At 41.7% G+C, this 19,006-nt stretch overlaps 13 non-coding genes across 13 annotated transcripts; all 13 read right to left on the bottom strand.

Moving 5' to 3' along the window:
- Positions 1–118: 118 nt before the first annotated feature.
- Positions 119–189, bottom strand: trnag-gcc (transfer RNA glycine (anticodon GCC)). The gene has a single exon. It is a non-coding gene; the product is annotated as a tRNA-Gly (tRNA).
- A 9,457-nt stretch (positions 190–9,646) lies between these two features.
- On the bottom strand, positions 9,647–9,717 carry trnag-ccc (transfer RNA glycine (anticodon CCC)). Its single transcript has one exon. It is a non-coding gene; the product is annotated as a tRNA-Gly (tRNA).
- A 386-nt stretch (positions 9,718–10,103) lies between these two features.
- On the bottom strand, positions 10,104–10,174 carry trnag-gcc (transfer RNA glycine (anticodon GCC)). Its single transcript has one exon. It is a non-coding gene; the product is annotated as a tRNA-Gly (tRNA).
- Positions 10,175–12,276: 2,102 nt separating this feature from the next.
- trnag-gcc (transfer RNA glycine (anticodon GCC)) lies at positions 12,277–12,347 on the bottom strand. Its single transcript has one exon. It is a non-coding gene; the product is annotated as a tRNA-Gly (tRNA).
- Positions 12,348–12,972: 625 nt separating this feature from the next.
- trnag-ccc (transfer RNA glycine (anticodon CCC)) lies at positions 12,973–13,043 on the bottom strand. The gene has a single exon. It is a non-coding gene; the product is annotated as a tRNA-Gly (tRNA).
- A 386-nt stretch (positions 13,044–13,429) lies between these two features.
- On the bottom strand, positions 13,430–13,500 carry trnag-gcc (transfer RNA glycine (anticodon GCC)). The gene has a single exon. It is a non-coding gene; the product is annotated as a tRNA-Gly (tRNA).
- A 625-nt stretch (positions 13,501–14,125) lies between these two features.
- On the bottom strand, positions 14,126–14,196 carry trnag-ccc (transfer RNA glycine (anticodon CCC)). Its single transcript has one exon. It is a non-coding gene; the product is annotated as a tRNA-Gly (tRNA).
- A 386-nt stretch (positions 14,197–14,582) lies between these two features.
- Positions 14,583–14,653, bottom strand: trnag-gcc (transfer RNA glycine (anticodon GCC)). The gene has a single exon. It is a non-coding gene; the product is annotated as a tRNA-Gly (tRNA).
- Positions 14,654–16,517: 1,864 nt separating this feature from the next.
- Positions 16,518–16,588, bottom strand: trnag-gcc (transfer RNA glycine (anticodon GCC)). Its single transcript has one exon. It is a non-coding gene; the product is annotated as a tRNA-Gly (tRNA).
- Positions 16,589–17,213: 625 nt separating this feature from the next.
- trnag-ccc (transfer RNA glycine (anticodon CCC)) lies at positions 17,214–17,284 on the bottom strand. Its single transcript has one exon. It is a non-coding gene; the product is annotated as a tRNA-Gly (tRNA).
- A 386-nt stretch (positions 17,285–17,670) lies between these two features.
- On the bottom strand, positions 17,671–17,741 carry trnag-gcc (transfer RNA glycine (anticodon GCC)). Its single transcript has one exon. It is a non-coding gene; the product is annotated as a tRNA-Gly (tRNA).
- Positions 17,742–18,366: 625 nt separating this feature from the next.
- Positions 18,367–18,437, bottom strand: trnag-ccc (transfer RNA glycine (anticodon CCC)). The gene has a single exon. It is a non-coding gene; the product is annotated as a tRNA-Gly (tRNA).
- A 386-nt stretch (positions 18,438–18,823) lies between these two features.
- Positions 18,824–18,894, bottom strand: trnag-gcc (transfer RNA glycine (anticodon GCC)). Its single transcript has one exon. It is a non-coding gene; the product is annotated as a tRNA-Gly (tRNA).
- Between the last annotated feature and the right edge of the window lie 112 nt (positions 18,895–19,006).

The raw sequence follows: 19,006 nt of genomic DNA, 5'->3' as shown, positions 1-19,006 counted from the left end.
ATATATTTTAACAACTTCACTTGGCGATAACCATACATTGCAATCACGATTACATTCATTGCAGGAGCAGAATTGAACAATTTAATGCTAAGCTGCTTTCACATTACTTAATTTAAACAGCATTGGCCGGGAATCAAAACCAGACCTCTCGCATGGCAAGCAAGAATTCTACCACTGAACTACCAATGCTTCCTTCACTTTCATGATTAGGCTAAAGACATTAATGAAGGTAAAAGATTTGAGTGGCCGGTAACATGCCCTTTTTGGAATGTGGAGTGCAATATTACAGGATGATACAAATAAAATAAGCCAAAATCATCACACGATAGTTCATGGATAGAAAAGTCTATCTTAGACACGCGTTGTAGATGTCTTCAGTTTTTTATTTTTTTATTTTTTAAGTTTTACGAGTGCTCAATGTGGCCACCACCAGCAGTACGTACAACATCATGCTGATATGAGACTTTTGCTTGAGGGGATATGATAACGAGGAAACAATCATGGTAAATAACTAGACGTCAGGATCACAATCCATAATGATAACAGCTGATTACTATAAATTGTGCATTGACTGGGAATCAAACTCAAATCTCCCACATGGCAAACGAGAATTCTACCACTGAACTACCAACACTTAACACTTAATAAGGAACTGTATAATGTGATAACGATCCATTGCGGTAACAACACTTTGAGATAACGGTTGACAATGTTATATTGAGAAAACAAAATGGAAGCCACCTCTGATATATTGTAGTTACTTCACTTGGCTATAACCATACATTTCAAACACGATTACATTCATTGCAGGAGCAGAATTTAAACATCTTATACTAAGCTGCTGTCACATTACTAAATCTAAACTGTCATTGCTTACTTCTTGCTTTAAATGATTCTCGTCATTTATCAGGAAAAAAAAGAATGACAGTCTGTGACGGACTGGTGAGCATTCCGTCAATGCAGTGTACTGACTATACATTGCAATAACAGGACATCATGACAACAAATCGGAGACTAAGCTGCTAAACTTTATTTTTAAAGTTAAAGTGCATTGGCCGGAAATTGAACCCGGGCCTCTCGCATGGTAAGCAAGAATTCTACCACAGAACAACCAATGCAAGGTAACATATTTTTGAATGGACATCTCATCCTACTGTTTTTGGACTATTATATAATATATTATCATCACACGATGGTTCTATCTTAGACACGTGTTGTAGATGTCTTTATTTTTTTTTATAAATAAATGTTTTACAAGTGCTCAATGTGGCCACCACCAGCAGCAAGAACAACATCACGCTCATATGAGACTTTTGCTTGAGGGGTATGATAACGAGAAAAAAATCATGGTAAATCACTACACGTTATGATCACAATCCATAATGATAACAATTGATTACTTTAAATTGTGCATTAGCCGAGAATCAAACCCGGGCCTCCCTCATGGCAAACGAGAATTCGACCATTGAACTACCAATGCTTAATACTCGTCAACCAATGGGTTGTAGAAATCCCTGAAGGCTAAACTTTTTCATGGGACTTGCTGTGTCTTGTATCATTCTTGGAATCATACATTGCAATAACAACACTCTCCAACGATTTGGAACTGTTCAATTATTCATACAAATAACAATCGTTGTAACAATAGATTTCAGGGTAGCCGCTTTAGCAGGTGTTAGAAATCATTCCTTTGATTTCCTGCGTGTTCAAATAAAACTCAAAGTTGAGATCTCGTGAAGAAGTTCCTTGCAAGCTTTTATTATTCAGAAATTTCCGAAGTCACTTTGGATCCCTGTTTAATCAGCAGTGACCGCAAAGTGTGCCTCTCACTCTCTGCTCTTGCACACTTATACAAAAACAGTGTTTAGAAAAAATACTCCCCCCCTGTCATCTTGTCCTGTCAGCAGAGTGAAATACACAACTTAGAATCCTACACCGTTCCTATCTCAGTCCACTCCAGATGTGGGTAAACAATTGGTCCCCGGCACCTCCTTGCACCAGGAAATTTATGGACAGACCTCTGCTTGCACTTTCAAACATCTCCTCATTTAGATAACTCAGAAACCTTACTAGACATTTCTTTCCCAGAGAGAAGAACAAGACTATAGATTGACTAACATATGAATTAACTGTTGTCTTATTATTACACAGCTCTAACTAATATCAAAAACGGTTAAAATATAAATTGAAACAGAAAAACAATGTTAATAATCTAACATTCCCTCATTTGGGCTCTTAAGAGCCCAAAACATTTTAACATTTTTTTCTTTCTTTTTCAAAGGAAAATACCAGCCGGATCTTCATCATCGCAAACGGCAACGCAACATTAAGCAATGGTTGTGTGGGGGAAGTAGTTATCATTAAAACATCCCTTTAGCAGGAGAGGAGGTAGTTTAGCAGTCATATGGCATTAAAGAACAATTTGATACATTAAAATATATTTTTTTTAGTGGAATAAGCATAGCATGTGTGAGGCTTAACACGAAATATTGTTGTTCAAGAAAGAGTGTCTCAATGCATCGGCAGATACGTTCCCACTTTGAAGCCATCTCTGGTTTGTTCTTTGTTGAATGAAAAGAGTGTCGTGTTAGTTTTTTTTTTTTTTAAGAACCTCAGGGTCGACTGCCCAAGGTCTTTCGATTTGTCACCGGGATTATTCTGCCCGCAAATGTGACTCTTCGTGGAATGATGCCCAGGAAAAAGGCACTTGACTCGATCTCCGTTGAATGATGTCCTCATAAACTGCAGCTCGACAAACGGGCACTGGATCAGCTGACGTTGTTTTCACAGTCAGAGGTGGTGAGATTGATGATCATCAGGTGATGAGATTGCTGAGCCTGGGACGGATCCGGCAGCCTTGTAGACCAGATGTGGAATGTCGTCTCCCCCTCCTCTCTGTGCAGCGAACTGCACAAGATGACCTCTCCGTCACCCCGTGGGGTACAATTCTCCTGAGTGCAGAACATTTCCATTTAGTCTCTCATAAACTCACATAAATTTTATTTGGAGAAAAAAACCCTGACTGTTTTTGTTAGTTGGGATTAGTAAATGTTATTTTATTAAGATCCGTAGGTCCTGCGCTGTTGGAACAGGAAAATATCTATTCTTGTGACATTGAAATAGAGCCCAGCCTTTGGTTGAGTTGAATGACCCGTTCATTAATACAACAGACAGAGCTTGTAAATATTTATTTTTCAAATGGGTTTCATATAATAGTAGGTAATGTTTTACCACGATATTTACTGTTCTAAATTTGCATGAATGTGAATCTCAACCCAGAACCTCACTCCGGCCGGAACGTGAACACATTGGGGAGAGGCTCATATATATTCATATCATATATAATCTTTTGCAAACACTGGGCTCCAAACATTACATTTTTCAATTGTTTCTGAGATAAAATATATAATATAATTACCTTAATTTGGCGATATGCTTCATTCCCTCCGCTTCAAACTTACTTTGTTTCCGGCAGCTTGATCCTCTTTTGTAGATTTCTCACATTCAGACTGTGGATTATCACTTCAAAACCTTTTCATTTTTTTTATCTACTAATTCGTCTACATTAATTAATTTCTTAAACATGAACTATCCTGTATACACACCCTCCTTTGACAAAGATCCACCCGATCTTTTCAAACACGTATGGTATATCAAAGGGAGGACACACCAAGACTCCGTAGCCCATAAATAAGGAATACCAGACTATAGCTTTCCGCAAAAGACGTCGTAAATAACACAACCCTCTAAATCAGGCGATTGTGAGGTAAACGAGAGAGCTTCAGGTCACTGCAATTAAAATGAGCACATACAGATACAATTTGAGACACTGGTATGTGAGGACTTCGGGGTCATGAAAAAATAGAGGTAACCACATTAATCTAATTCAGGATATGAATTACACAAAACCTACATATATCTACCTTCTCAACGGGTAAAATAAACATATTATAATTAGAGCCGAAAATAACACAACACTCCTATATCGAGCAAACTGTCAATTATTCCTAAAATACTAATCAACCCCACCTCTTCTACAGAGTAGTGGGTCATATAAAAACACAGCAAAATACATTACAAAGAGTAACATCTGTGGGATTCATAAATCACAGTGCTGTGAGAAAAATCAAAAATTAACCAGCAAACTCGCTGTTATCCGTTAAATTCCCATTGTACCAATTCAGAAACTGATTCTCCCAATAAAATAGGCAAACATTTAGTAGGCTAAAATAGAGCAATTAAGATTTAAATAAATTTTTCCAATCATCCCATTTCAAATTCACATATGTTGTTTTCAATTTCCTGAAATACCTTGTTATAGATCACATTTCCCCATCCGACCCATTAAAAATGCCTTGCATACAACCAGTGTACCATATCAATGATCGAAGTGTCGTATCCCAGTCGGACCACAAGCTTTGAGTAGTCAATGTTCAGTCCTGGCCAGCAGATGGCAGGGCGGCGGATGTGTCAGGCAATGTTCAAAGCAGGCATTGAGATGTTCACTGGAGTCAAAACAGCCGTAGGGGAGATGTCTCTGTAATGAGGCTTGCACACAGTCACTGGGCATTGTGGAATTTGAGCACCATGTTTGTCGGTCACAGGGGAATGACTTTGCTGTGGCGTGAAGCTCTTTGACCTCTGCCATGTTCACCCAGACGCTGGAGGTTGCTGTCTGCAATCGTGGACCTGATGGCACATTTCGGCCCTCCCAGGCGCTCACCTGACCAATGAATGCACCCGCCTGATCCAATGCACTTCAAACGACAGACCGAGGGAGATGGAATCATAGCAAGATAGTTCACTTCCTGCTTTCTCAAAAATGTTTCAACTATACCATAGCTTGTTGTTTGGGAATGCCCTTCAAAATAGCTACTAGAAATACTTGCAAATACAACGTATCAGCAGCTGGGGCGCATCCCGTTCGCAGATTGTAACCAGTGAGGGCCATCAAACCCCCATCTGCGTTGGAACTTTAGCATCAGTTTCTGAAATGACACACTCAGAGAAAAACAAATATTAAAAATCATTATTATTATTTCGACTTCAAAAACATTTTTAATTTCTCATTCAACTATCTTAAATCTAGCCACAGCTGTACAGATGTAGGTATAACTATGTTAACTCAATATAGCTCAATACAAAATGCTATTATTTTTTCATTATTCTTTATTCATTTGCCTAGAAAAGAGAAAGTTAACAAGTTTATTTTCTGTATCAAAAGTAGTATAGTGTAAAAGACTGTCTATTCAGGCACTAAAAAAATCTAATCTAATATTCCTCTACAAGAACTCAGCAACATCCTTCAAATACTGTTATTCATTTTTATTTTTTATCATTCTTCTCTTACCTAGAAAAGAGAAAAACTTCCATCACGAGGACACATTATACTCTAACTCCCATCTCACACACACACAGCCCCCCCCCCTTTTTTCTTCTGTTTTTTAGAGACAGGGGGGAGCGGAAAAAGAAAAAATCTTAGCATTATCACATCGCAAAACCTATTTTACTACATTCCCATTCGAAAAACAAACGCCATGATCACACCAGTCTTAACTACTCAAAACAACACCAAACATACAGTCAAAGATATTGAAGAAAAACAAATAAAATATCCATACGCATATTTCTCACTCACAATCACAACCCACCAGGGCAGCCCCCACCTTTGGTATCTAGGCCTTTTCCTTACTCAATAATTCTCTCAACTTCTCAAACTTTTGCAAGCACATACGCACACACACTTTATTCATTTAAAAATAATAAACGGGTTTGTTCTGTCAATTCGTCGTCTGCAAATCTTGCAGCATTCGAACCGCAGTTTTGTACGGTGATTCAGTAAACGGGTTAATAGCTTCCAACATATCTCCTGTGAGCGGCTAAACATATGCATGCGGAGCCGTTATATTAGCATCAAAATCAGCCACTGTATCATCACCAGCTTCTATCAAAGCCCCCCGAGCGATTTTAACGGAACTGGCCAAAGCCAACATTCTAGCATTTCTCATCATTCGATCCACTTTTTTACAATTTCGTCCGACTCTTCTACCATTCAAAGAAAATACAAAAGTCCCTCGTACCATTTTGTCCAGCGACAGCCGTTCATTTAAACAATTAATAGTTTCTTTCATTTTTCGTCAATGTTTTTCGGCATGGCTCCGACTGCAACCTCGGAACATTCTTAACTTGTGCATCCAAGAATAAGTTCCGACTATGAACCGGAAGCACTTTTAGGTCAAACCATTCGGTGTCGTGATCAAAACCGCCCTCCATTATTTATTTTAATTATTCACCACTTCAGTTAATATTCTATTCAAGTCGTATTAATATTTATCAATGCAGTGACGTCTCACTTGTAGTATGATAGTTCAATAGGTTAAATTTATTCGACAACATTAACAATTTCACAAGAACAACACAGACGCCCACAAAAACGTACACACATAACAGACATTGAACATACATAAATAACGAATCACGTGATCTCTCGATCGAACAAACAGCGGTACAAACCCAATCCCCGCTGCTATCAACCTGTCCGTACTCAATACTGCTCAATTTTAGCAGGGTGCGCTAGTTTAAAATAACTCGTCACGTGCTAGCGAATGCACCGCAGAGGTAAAATTAATCACTCAGCGTCATCCTGACCCAAAAGAACTGCCAAAGCAGGCGCGCTACCATAACCTCTAGAATTCCTAGTGGAAGAAAAAATCTCCACGTCACTCCGTAGCCCTTCAAAATTTATAAAATAACTGTCATGGTCTAGCGATTCCCTCGCAGCAGAACGGAATAAAACAAAATAAAAAACGCTACTTCAACCTGTGATCAAAAAATGCTTCTTCAGCCGCGCATAACCTTCCCGGGCCAGCACTTCCGTCACCTAGTGCTCCACCCAACGTACGTGTACAGTTCAATGTCGTAGTAAAAATGCCAAATCAAGAACTCCGCGTCCCTCTGTTAATTGAACGACATCAAACTACAACTTGTTCACACAGACCTCATGTATAAATTTAGACAATTTAGAAGACGAAAACCAGTTGCAGCGGTCCCAAACAGACAGAACTTCCCTACGTGGATAAAAGTCTCCACTTACCGTAATTATTTATTTAGGCGCCTAGAAGTTCCGCCCGTCCGTGAACATCCGGGGTCACCATTTGTTAGAAATCATTCCTTTGATTTCCTGCGTGTTCATATAAAACTCAAAGTTGAGATCTCGTGAAGAAGTTCCTTGCAAGCTTTTATTATTCAGAAATTTCCGAAGTCACTTTGGATCCTTGCTCAATCAGCAGTGACCGTAAAGTGTGCCTCTCGCTCTCTGCTCTTGCACACTTATACAAAAACAGTGTTTAGAAAAAATACTCCCCCCCTGTCATCTTGTCCTGTCCGCAGAGTGAAATACACAACTTAGAATCCTACACCATTCCTATCTCAGTCCACTCCAGATGTGGGTAAACAATTGGTCCCCGGCACCTCCTTGCACCAGGAAATTTATGGACAGACCTCTGCTTGCAAACATCCCCTCATTTAGATAACTCAGAAACCTTACTAGACATTTCTTTCCCAGAGAGGAAGGAGAACAAAATACTATAGATTGACTAACATATGAATTAACTGTTGTCTTATTATTACACAGCTCTAACTAATATCAAAAACGGTTAAAATATAAATTGAAACAGAAAAACAATGTTAATAATCTAACACAGGGAAGACCAACTTTCCTATCCCCAGCAACTTCGTTAGGCTCTTCCAGGGAAAAACCAAGACATTTATATTGTGCAAACAAATTTCAACAATTTGAGAGTAAGCTAGTGCCACCTCTGTAAAGATAAACTGCATTGGCCGGGAATCGAACCCAGGCCTCTCACATGGCAAGCGAGAATTCCACCACTGAATTATTGGTGTTTGCTGATCATCAACAAAAATGGGCGTCTGTCAGTGACAGTTCCAGGACTTAACCTGGTTCGTGAGTAGTGATGATTGACGGAAAACCGATTTATGTGAGAGATTAGTATGTCATTTTTTAGAAGAAACTTAAAACAAATTTTCCATTATTGGTTCTGTTTCGTCCCTCCCGACCGACAGGTGGCGGTGCTGAAATAGCAAGGCAGGGTCACGTTGTGGCCAAATGCTGCGTTTGTGCCAAAAGTTTTGTCTGGCTCTCAAGCCAAACTTTTCCGGGTCTTCGTGACATCGTTGGTATTTGGTGTTCCGTGCTGTTTTGAGCACCGCCACCTGGCGGTCGGCAGGGACGAAATAGAACGAAAGTTACGAATGTAACTATGGTTCTATGAGTCCCAAACAACCGCCAGCCTTGCTTGTCACTCAGGATACTCGTGTTGGTTTGCGCGAGAATTTGCTGAGAGACACGTTTCCGGCTACGCTCCTCATTTATACATGAGGGTCACGTCAGCCGGAACAATGGATATATACTTTATGAAATCTTTCTCGAGTGACGCGAGCAAGTGGGGATTTTCCGTGCTGTTTCAACACCGCTACCCGGTGGTCGTTCGGGACTCATATAACAGTAGTTACATACTTTCGATTAGGCATTGTGTATAAAGAATACAAGTGCAAATATCCGTGATATTTTATTCTCTGATAAATTTTTTCAAACTGATCAAGTGTCAAAATAAAAACATACCCTGGGCAACGCCATTATCCAGGTTACGTGATCGCGATGACGTATCAGGTGCGTAAATGAGAGCCACCTTTGTTCATTTGAATGGGAGTTTACTGACGTAATGGGCAAGAAAAAGGCCGACTTCTATCGCCAAATAATATGCCAATTCTGATCGGAGGTATCCTCAGCACTTGGGCGGCGGGGTGGGGGTATCAGTGTGGGGTGGCCTCTCCTAATGTAAGCTAAGCACGCTGAGCACAACAACATGTAGCTGGCCTAGCGAGTAAAAGTCAGCTGGATGTTTACGGTCTAGGTTAGGCACCGTTTACAAATTCCATTTCCAGGGTTACCAATGTAAATGGTCAATTGATTCTTATTTTTTGGGAGAAAAAAAAAAAAGTAAATGGTTACTTGACTGGTAACTTGAGCCTCTGTAACACGCAACTTGCAGACAGTCCCTAACTTCTAAACGCTTTGGGCCAGCTGAATGTGTGCTCCTGTAGGGGTGAAAGTGGCTAGAATTTCTCCCTGACATAAAGGTCGCCGCACAGCCAGAATTTTTTTTTCCAAACCTCCTCAAAACACCAAAATACAATTAAAACTGGTTGGCACAGTTCTACCTTTAACACACAATAAAACACGGCTAGGAAGTAAGTGGGTGCCCATGTTGTTGCACTCCATGTGACAACAGACAGGACACTGTGTGTGACGTAGACAATCCCCGAAGTCGATGTGGCACATATTTCAGCCCACCAGGCCGCAAAGCAAAATGTGAATAAAGTTCTAATTTTTCAACTTTTTAATTATTTAGTAATACAAAGAACCACGAACATCGAATGTGGCGACTTCAGATTATGAATAAATAAATGAGGATTTAGATTTTATTCGTTGCGTTTCTCCAAAACTGAAAGTAAACATAACGTGGTGCCCCTATAGGCGATTGAGGGAATTACGACTTCCTCAAGCGCTGATCAAATTGCTCGTTCGTCCAAAAGACAACATAAATTATCGCTACAAATGATAGACTGCATTGGCCGGGAATCGAACCCGGGCCTCTCACATGGGAAGCGAGAATTCTACCACTGAACAACCAATGCTTATTGCTCTTAGTCAACAGTTTGTCAAACCTCCACCAAGGTAAAACATTTTTGAAGGGACATGTCATTCTACTGTTCTTGGACTATTGTTACAATGTGTGTATTGCAATAATAATATATAATAATAACAATAATGATATATTGTGATACCAACACTGTAATAATGTTAAGGAACTGTATAATGTGATAACGATCCTTTGCGGTAACAACACTTGGAGATAACGGTTGACAATGTTACATTGAGAAATCCATAAAGAAGCCACCTCTGATATATTGCAGTAACTTCACTCGGCGATAACCATACATTGCATTCGCGATTACATTCATTGCAGGAGCAGAATTGAACAAATTCCTACTAAGCTACTGTCACTTGACTAAATCTAAACTGTATTGGCCGGGAATCGAACCCTGGTCTCTCACATGGCAAGCGAGAATTCAACCACTGAACTACCAATGCTTATTGGAGTTTGCTGATCATCAACAAAAATCGGTCGTCTGTCAGTGACAGTTCCAGGACTTAACCTGGTTCGTGAGTAGTGATGATTGACGGAAACCCGATTTATGTGAGAGATTAGTATGTCATTTTTTAGAATAAACTTAAAACAAATTTTCTAGTATTTGTTCTGTTTCGTCACTCCCGACAGCCAGGTAGCGGTGCTGAGATAGCAAGGCAGGGTCACGTTGTGGCCAAATGCTGCGTTTGTGCCAAAAGTTTTGTCTGGCTCTCAAGCCAACCACCCTATTCGTCTCGCTCGTTTTGCTCCACCTTCGACGGATGGGGTTGACGGAAACGGGGTTTTGTTGTCCTGTGAGGGCGCTCTGCTCTTATTTGGATGCTACGGCAGGTTTCCGCGCACCCACCCAGCTTTTTGTGGCTTACAACAGCCCGAATGAAGGGGCTGCTGTATCCAAGCAACGCCTCTCACGTTGGATCGGGGAGGTGATTCAGCAGTCGTACCGGGTCCCTGGTCGTCCCCCTCCTCCTGGGGTGCGCAGTCACTCCACCAGGGGTGTGGCTACATCATTGGAAGTTCTGAAAGGAGTGTCATTGGAGGCTGCTTCCTGGTCGTCTCCTTGCACGTTCTCCATATTCTACAGCTTGGATGTCACCTCTCCTAATCCACTGGATGTGGTTCGAGGTCCGGCGGAGGCCCCTCTATGAGGTACACTTTCCCGGGTCTTCGTGACATCGCTTGTATTCGGCGTTCCTTCCTTTTTAAGCAGCGCCACCTGGCGGCCGGGAGGGACGAAATAGAACGAAAGTTACGTATGTAACTATGGTTCTATGAGTCCCAAACAACTGCCAGGCTTGCTTGTCACTCAGGACACTCGTATTGGTTTGCGCTAGAAGGTTCTGAGAGACACGTTTCCGGCGACGCTCCTCCTTTATACATGAGGGTCACGTCAGCCGGAACAATAGACGTATACTTTACGTCTATACTACAAAGTCGATCATCGAACTGCGGCCTAGAGTGTCCTGGTGCCAAGTGCACATATGGACACCATTGTGTTTAAACATGGTGTTCATTATGGTCAGTCCGTGGCGAGCACAGAAGTCCAATAACAAAACACCGCTTGGGTTTTGATCGGGAGGTCCGTTCCTCCCAATCACGCCCCTCCAGGTCTCACTGTCATTACCCACGTGAGCGTTGAAGTCCCCCAGCAGAACGAAGGAGTCCCCAGGGGGAGCGCTCTCCAGCATACCTTCCAAGGACTCCAGAAAGGTTGGGTAATCTCTCTGAGCTGCTGTTCGGTGCATAAGCACAAACAACAGTCAGTATCAGGGTCAACGGAGGGTCAGTGTCCTCCCATCGCTCCTAATGCGTCCTCCGTGCGCGTTTGTGCTAAATTGACTATATGCGATCGCTTCGCCTAAATGCTTCCCCCGCTTTTTGGTGACTTGTTGTGTATGTAAAGCTGACATTAGTAGTTTGTTTTCGTCTTGTGTGGCAGCCTGGCAGATTATTTAACAAGGGTTTTTTGACAGTTGCTGTCATATTTTCGGGACTGAAGTAACGTTCCAGATCGAACGGTTGACAATGTTACAATGAGAAAAAAAAATGGAAGCCACCTCTGATATACTGTACTAACTTCACTTCACCATACATTGCAATCACGATTACATTAATTGCAGGAACAGATTTGAACAATATCATACTAAGATGCTGTTGAATTACTAAATCGAAGCTGCATTTGCCAGGAATCGAACCCGGGCCTCTCGCATGGAATGCAAGAATTCTACCACTGAACTACCAATGCTTCCTTCTCTTTCATGATTAGGCTAAAGACCTCGAGGAAGATAAAAGATTTGAGTGGCCGGTAACATGCCATTTTTTGGAATGTAGAGTGCAATTTTACAGGATGACACAAATAGAATAAGCCAAAATCATCACACGATAGTTCATAAACGAAAAACAATAGAAAAGTCTATCTTAGACATGTGTCACGCTGATATGAGACTTTTGCTTGAGGGGGTATGATAACGAGAAAACAATGATGGTAAATAACTACACGTTGGGATCACAATCCATAATAATAACAATTGATTACGAGAAGTTGTGCATTGGCCGGGAATCGAACCCGGGCCTCCCACATGGCAAGCGAGAATTCTACCATTGAACTACCAATGCTTAATTCTGTTTACCCAATGGGTTGTACCTGTGTAAAGTGTAACGACCATTGCCAGTCACCCTCATTTTTTTTCTCCCTTCACTCAACATTTCACTCCTAGAAATATGCGCAAGGTCAACCTGGGGTGGGGCTGAGAGGTCTCCGCTCTCCCCCTTTCTACCTAAGCCAGAGACAGCCCAACAGAGATTACACCCTTTTGAAGTCAACCACCGGCCATGTCACCAGGATGTGAATGTTTGCTTTTCACCAGCCAGAACCACAGGTTTATGGCACCAAAGTATTTTATCGGAAAGCTCAATCTCCACCCCTGCCAAGTTTGCTTGAAAAACCATAAACAAAATTAACCAAAGGTCCGTTGGAATCCCGGTCAGTACATTCCAGCCATTTTTCAACTTTTTTATTATTTTAGTAATACAAAGAACCACGAACATCGAATGTGGCGACTTCAGATTATGAATAAATAAATGAGGATTTAGATTTTATTCGTTGCGTTTCTCCAAAACTGAAAGTAAACATAACGTGGTGCCCCTATAGGCGATTGAGGGAATTACGACTTCCTCAAGCGCTGATCAAATTGCTCGTTCGTCCAAAAGACAACATCAATTATCGCTACATAAGATAGACTGCATTGGCCGGGAATCGAACCCGGGCCTCTCACATGGGAAGCTAGAATTCTACCACTGAACAACCAATGCTTACTGCTCTTAGTCAACAGTCTGTCAAACCTCCACCAAGGTAAAACATTTTTGAAGGGACATGTCATTCTACTGTTCTTGGACTATTGTTACAATGTGTGTATTGCAATAATAATATATAATAATAACAATAATGATATATTGTGATACCAACACTGCAATAATGTTAAGGAACTGTATAATGTGATAACGATCCTTTGCGGTAACAACACTTGGAGATAACGGTTGACAATGTTACATTGAAAAATCAATAAAGAAGCCACCTCTGATATATTGCAGTAACTTCACTCGGCGATAACCATACATTGCATTCGCGATTACATTCATTGCAGGAGCAGAATTGAACAAATTCCTACTAAGCTGCTGTCACTTGACTAAATCTAAACTGCATTGGCCGGGAATCGAACCCGGGCCTCTCACATGGCAAGCGAGAATTCAACCACTGAACTACCAATGCTTAATGGTGTTTACCCAATGGGTTGTACCTGTGTAAAGTGTAACGACTATTGCCAGTCACCCTCATTTTTTTTCTCCCTTCACTCAACATTTCACTCTTAGAAATATGCGCAAGGTCAACCTGGGGTGGGGCTGAGAGGTCTCCGCTCAACCCCTTTCTACCTAAGCCAGAGACAGCCCAACAGAGATTACACCCTTTTGAAGTCAACCACCGGCCATGTCACCAGGATGTGAATGTTTGCTTTTCACCAGCCAGAACCACAGGTTTATGGCACCACAGTATTTTATCGGAAAGCTCAATCTCCACCCCTGCCAAGTTTGCTTGAAAAACCATAAACAAAATTAACCAAAGGTCAGTTGGAATCCCGGTCAGTACATTCCAGCCATTTTTCAACTTTTTTATTATTTTAGTAATACAAAGAACCACGAACATCGAATGTGGCGACTTCAGATTATGAATAAATAAATGAGGATTTAGATTTTATTCGTTGCGTTTCTCCAAAACTGAAAGTAAACATAACGTGGTGCCCCTATAGGCGATTGAGGGAATTACGACTTCCTCAAGCGCTGATCAAATTGCTCGTTCGTCCAAAAGACAACATCAATTATCGCTACATAAGATAGACTGCATTGGCCGGGAATCGAACCCGGGCCTCTCACATGGGAAGCGAGAATTCTACCACTGAACAACCAATGCTTATTGCTCTTAGTCAACAGTCTGTCAAACCTCCACCAAGGTAAAACATGTTTGAAGGGACATGTCATTCTACTGTTCTTGGACTATTGTTACAATGTGTGTATTGCAATAATAATATATAATAATAACAATAATGATATATTGTGATACCAACACTGCAATAATGTTAAGGAACTGTATAATGTGATAACGATCCTTTGCGGTAACAACACTTGGAGATAACGGTTGACAATGTTACATTGAAAAATCAATAAAGAAGCCACCTCTGATATATTGCAGTAACTTCACTCGGCGATAACCATACATTGCATTCGCGATTACATTCATTGCAGGAGCAGAATTGAACAAATTCCTACTAAGCTGCTGTCACTTGACTAAATCTAAACTGCATTGGCCGGGAATCGAACCCGGGCCTCTCACATGGCAAGCGAGAATTCAACCACTGAACTACCAATGCTTAATGGTGTTTGCTGATCATAAAAAAAAATGGGTCGTCTGTCAGTGACAGTTCCAGGACTTAACCTTGTTCGTGAGTAGTGATGATTGACGGAAACGGGGTTTTGTTGTCCTGTGAGGGCGCTCCGCTCTTATTTGGATGCTACGGCAGGTTTCCGCGCATCCACCCAGCTTTTTGTGGCTTACAACAGCCCGAATGAAGGGGCTGCTGTATCCAAGCAACGCCTCTCACGTTGGATCGGGGAGGTGATTCAGCAGTCGTACCGGGTCCCTGGTCGTCCCCCTCCTCCTGGGGTGCGCAGTCACTCCACCAGGGGTGTGGCTACATCATTGGAAGTTCTGAAAGGAGTGTCATTGGAGGCTGCTTCCTGGTCGTCTCCTTGCACGTTCTCCATATTCTACAGCTTGGATGTCACCTCTCCTAATCCACTGGATGTGGTTCGAGGTCCGGCGGAGGCCCCTCTATGAGGTACACTTTCCCGGGTCTTCGTGACATCGCTTGTATTCGGCGTTCCTTCCTTTTTAAGCAGCGCCACCTGGCGGCCGGGAGGGACGAAATAGAACGAAAGTTACGTATGTAACTATGGTTCTATGAGTCCCAAACAACTGCCAGGCTTGCTTGTCACTCAGGACACTCGTATTGGTTTGCGCTAGAAGGTTCTGAGAGACACGTTTCCGGCGACGCTCCTCCTTTATACATGAGGGTCACGTCAGCCGGAACAATAGACGTATACTTTACGTCTATACTACAAAGTCGATCATCGAACTGCGGCCTAGAGTGTCCTGGTGCCAAGTGCACATATGGACACCATTGTGTTTAAACATGGTGTTCATTATGGTCAGTCCGTGGCGAGCACAGAAGTCCAATAACAAAACACCGCTTGGGTTTTGATCGGGAGGTCCGTTCCTCCCAATCACGCCCCTCCAGGTCTCACTGTCATTACCCACGTGAGCGTTGAAGTCCCCCAGCAGAACGAAGGAGTCCCCAGGGGGAGCGCTCTCCAGCATAGCTTCAAAGGACTCCAGAAAGGTTGGGTAATCTCTCTGAGCTGCTGTTCGGTGCATAAGCACAAACAACAGTCAGTATCAGGGTCAACGGAGGGTCAGTGTCCTCCCATCGCTCCTAATGCGTCCTCCGTGCGCGTTTGTGCTAAATTGACTATATGCGATCGCTTCGCCTAAATGCTTCCCCCGCTTTTTGGTGACTTGTTGTGTATGTAAAGCTGACATTAGTAGTTTGTTTTCGTCTTGTGTGGCAGCCTGGCAGATTATTTAACAAGGGTTTTTTGACAGTTGCTGTCATATTTTCGGGACTGAAGTAACGTTCCAGATCGAACGGTTGACAATGTTACAATGAGAAAAAAAAATGGAAGCCACCTCTGATATACTGTACTAACTTCACTTCACCATACATTGCAATCACGATTACATTAATTGTAGGAACAGATTTGAACAATATCATACTAAGATGCTGTTGAATTACTAAATCGAAGCTGCATTTGCCAGGAATCGAACCCGGGCCTCTCGCATGGAATGCAAGAATTCTACCACTGAACTACCAATGCTTCCTTCTCTTTCATGATTAGGCTAAAGACCTCGAGGAAGATAAAAGATTTGAGTGGCCGGTAACATGCCATTTTTTGGAATGTAGAGTGCAATTTTACAGGATGACACAAATAGAATAAGCCAAAATCATCACACGATAGTTCATAAACGAAAAACAATAGAAAAGTCTATCTTAGACATGTGTCACGCTGATATGAGACTTTTGCTTGAGGGGGTATGATAACGAGAAAACAATGATGGTAAATAACTACACGTTTGGATCACAATCCATAATAATAACAATTGATTACGAGAAGTTGTGCATTGGCCGGGAATCGAACCCGGGCCGCCCACATGGCAAGCGAGAATTCTACCATTGAACTACCAATGCTTAATTCTGTTTACCCAATGGGTTGTACCTGTGTAAAGTGTAACGACCATTGCCAGTCACCCTCATTTTTTTTCTCCCTTCACTCAACATTTCACTCCTAGAAATATGCGCAAGGTCAACCTGGGGTGGGGCTGAGAGGTCTCCGCTCTCCCCCTTTCTACCTAAGCCAGAGACAGCCCAACAGAGATTACACCCTTTTGAAGTCAACCACCGGCCATGTCACCAGGATGTGAATGTTTGCTTTTCACCAGCCAGAACCACAGGTTTATGGCACCAAAGTATTTTATCGGAAAGCTCAATCTCCACCCCTGCCAAGTTTGCTTGAAAAACCATAAACAAAATTAACCAAAGGTCCGTTGGAATCCCGGTCAGTACATTCCAGCCATTTTTCAACTTTTTTATTATTTTAGTAATACAAAGAACCACGAACATCGAATGTGGCGACTTCAGATTATGAATAAATAAATGAGGATTTAGATTTTATTCGTTGCGTTTCTCCAAAACTAAAAGTAAACATAACGTAGTGCCCCTATAGGCGATTGAGGGAATTACGACTTCCTCAAGCGCTGATCAAATTGCTCGTTCGTCCAAAAGACAACATCAATTATCGCTACATAAGATAGACTGCATTGGCCGGGAATCGAACCCGGGCCTCTCACATGGGAAGCGAGAATTCTACCACTGAACAACCAATGCTTATTGCTCTTAGTCAACAGTCTGTCAAACCTCCACCAAGGTAAAACATTTTTGAAGGGACATGTCATTCTACTGTTCTTGGACTATTGTTACAATGTGTGTATTGCAATAATAATATATAATAATAACAATAATGATATATTGTGATACCAACACTGCAATAATGTTAAGGAACTGTATAATGTGATAACGATCCTTTGCGGTAACAACACTTGGAGATAACGGTTGACAATGTTACATTGAAAAATCAATAAAGAAGCCACCTCTGATATATTGCAGTAACTTCACTCGGCGATAACCATACATTGCATTCGCGATTACATTCATTGCAGGAGCAGAATTGAACAAATTCCTACTAAGCTGCTGTCACTTGACTAAATCTAAACTGCATTGGCCGGGAATCGAACCCGGGCCTCTCACATGGCAAGCGAGAATTCAACCACTGAACTACCAATGCTTAATGGTGTTTACCCAATGGGTTGTACCTGTGTAAAGTGTAACGACTATTGCCAGTCACCCTCATTTTTTTTCTCCCTTCACTCAACATTTCACTCTTAGAAATATGCGCAAGGTCAACCTGGGGTGGGGCTGAGAGGTCTCCGCTCAACCCCTTTCTACCTAAGCCAGAGACAGCCCAACAGAGATTACACCCTTTTGAAGTCAACCACCGGCCATGTCACCAGGATGTGAATGTTTGCTTTTCACCAGCCAGAACCACAGGTTTATGGCACCAAAGTATTTTATCGGAAAGCTCAATCTCCACCCCTGCCAAGTTTGCTTGAAAAACCATAAACAAAATTAACCAAAGGTCAGTTGGAATCCCGGTCAGTACATTCCAGCCATTTTTCAACTTTTTTATTATTTTAGTAATACAAAGAACCACGAACATCGAATGTGGCGACTTCAGATTATGAATAAATAAATGAGGATTTAGATTTTATTCGTTGCGTTTCTCCAAAACTGAAAGTAAACATAACGTGGTGCCCCTATAGGCGATTGAGGGAATTACGACTTCCTCAAGCGCTGATCAAATTGCTCGTTCGTCCAAAAGACAACATCAATTATCGCTACATAAGATAGACTGCATTGGCCGGGAATCGAACCCGGGCCTCTCACATGGGAAGCGAGAATTCTACCACTGAACAACCAATGCTTATTGCTCTTAGTCAACAGTCTGTCAAACCTCCACCAAGGTAAAACATGTTTGAAGGGACATGTCATTCTACTGTTCTTGGACTATTGTTACAATGTGTGTATTGCAATAATAATATATAATAATAACAATAATGATATATTGTGATACCAACACTGCAATAATGTTAAGGAACTGTATAATGTGATAACGATCCTTTGCGGTAACAACACTTGGAGATAACGGTTGACAATGTTACATTGAAAAATCAATAAAGAAGCCACCTCTGATATATTGCAGTAACTTCACTCGGCGATAACCATACATTGCATTCGCGATTACATTCATTGCAGGAGCAGAATTGAACAAATTCCTACTAAGCTGCTGTCACTTGACTAAATCTAAACTGCATTGGCCGGGAATCGAACCCGGGCCTCTCACATGGCAAGCGAGAATTCAACCACTGAACTACCAATGCTTAATGGTGTTTGCTGATCATAAAAAAAAATGGGTCGTCTGTCAGTGACAGTTCCAGGACTTAACCTTGTTCGTGAGTAGTGATGATTGACGGAAACGGGGTTTTGTTGTCC

Source organism: Leptonotus elevatus, chromosome 5 (genome assembly GCF_054856555.1).
Source record: "Leptonotus elevatus isolate MCC_2025b chromosome 5, RoL_Lele_1.0, whole genome shotgun sequence".
Classification (NCBI taxonomy): Eukaryota; Metazoa; Chordata; class Actinopteri; order Syngnathiformes; family Syngnathidae; genus Leptonotus; species Leptonotus elevatus.
The sequence above is the reverse complement of the archived record's forward strand: the minus strand, read 5'-3'. Positions and strand labels throughout refer to the sequence as shown.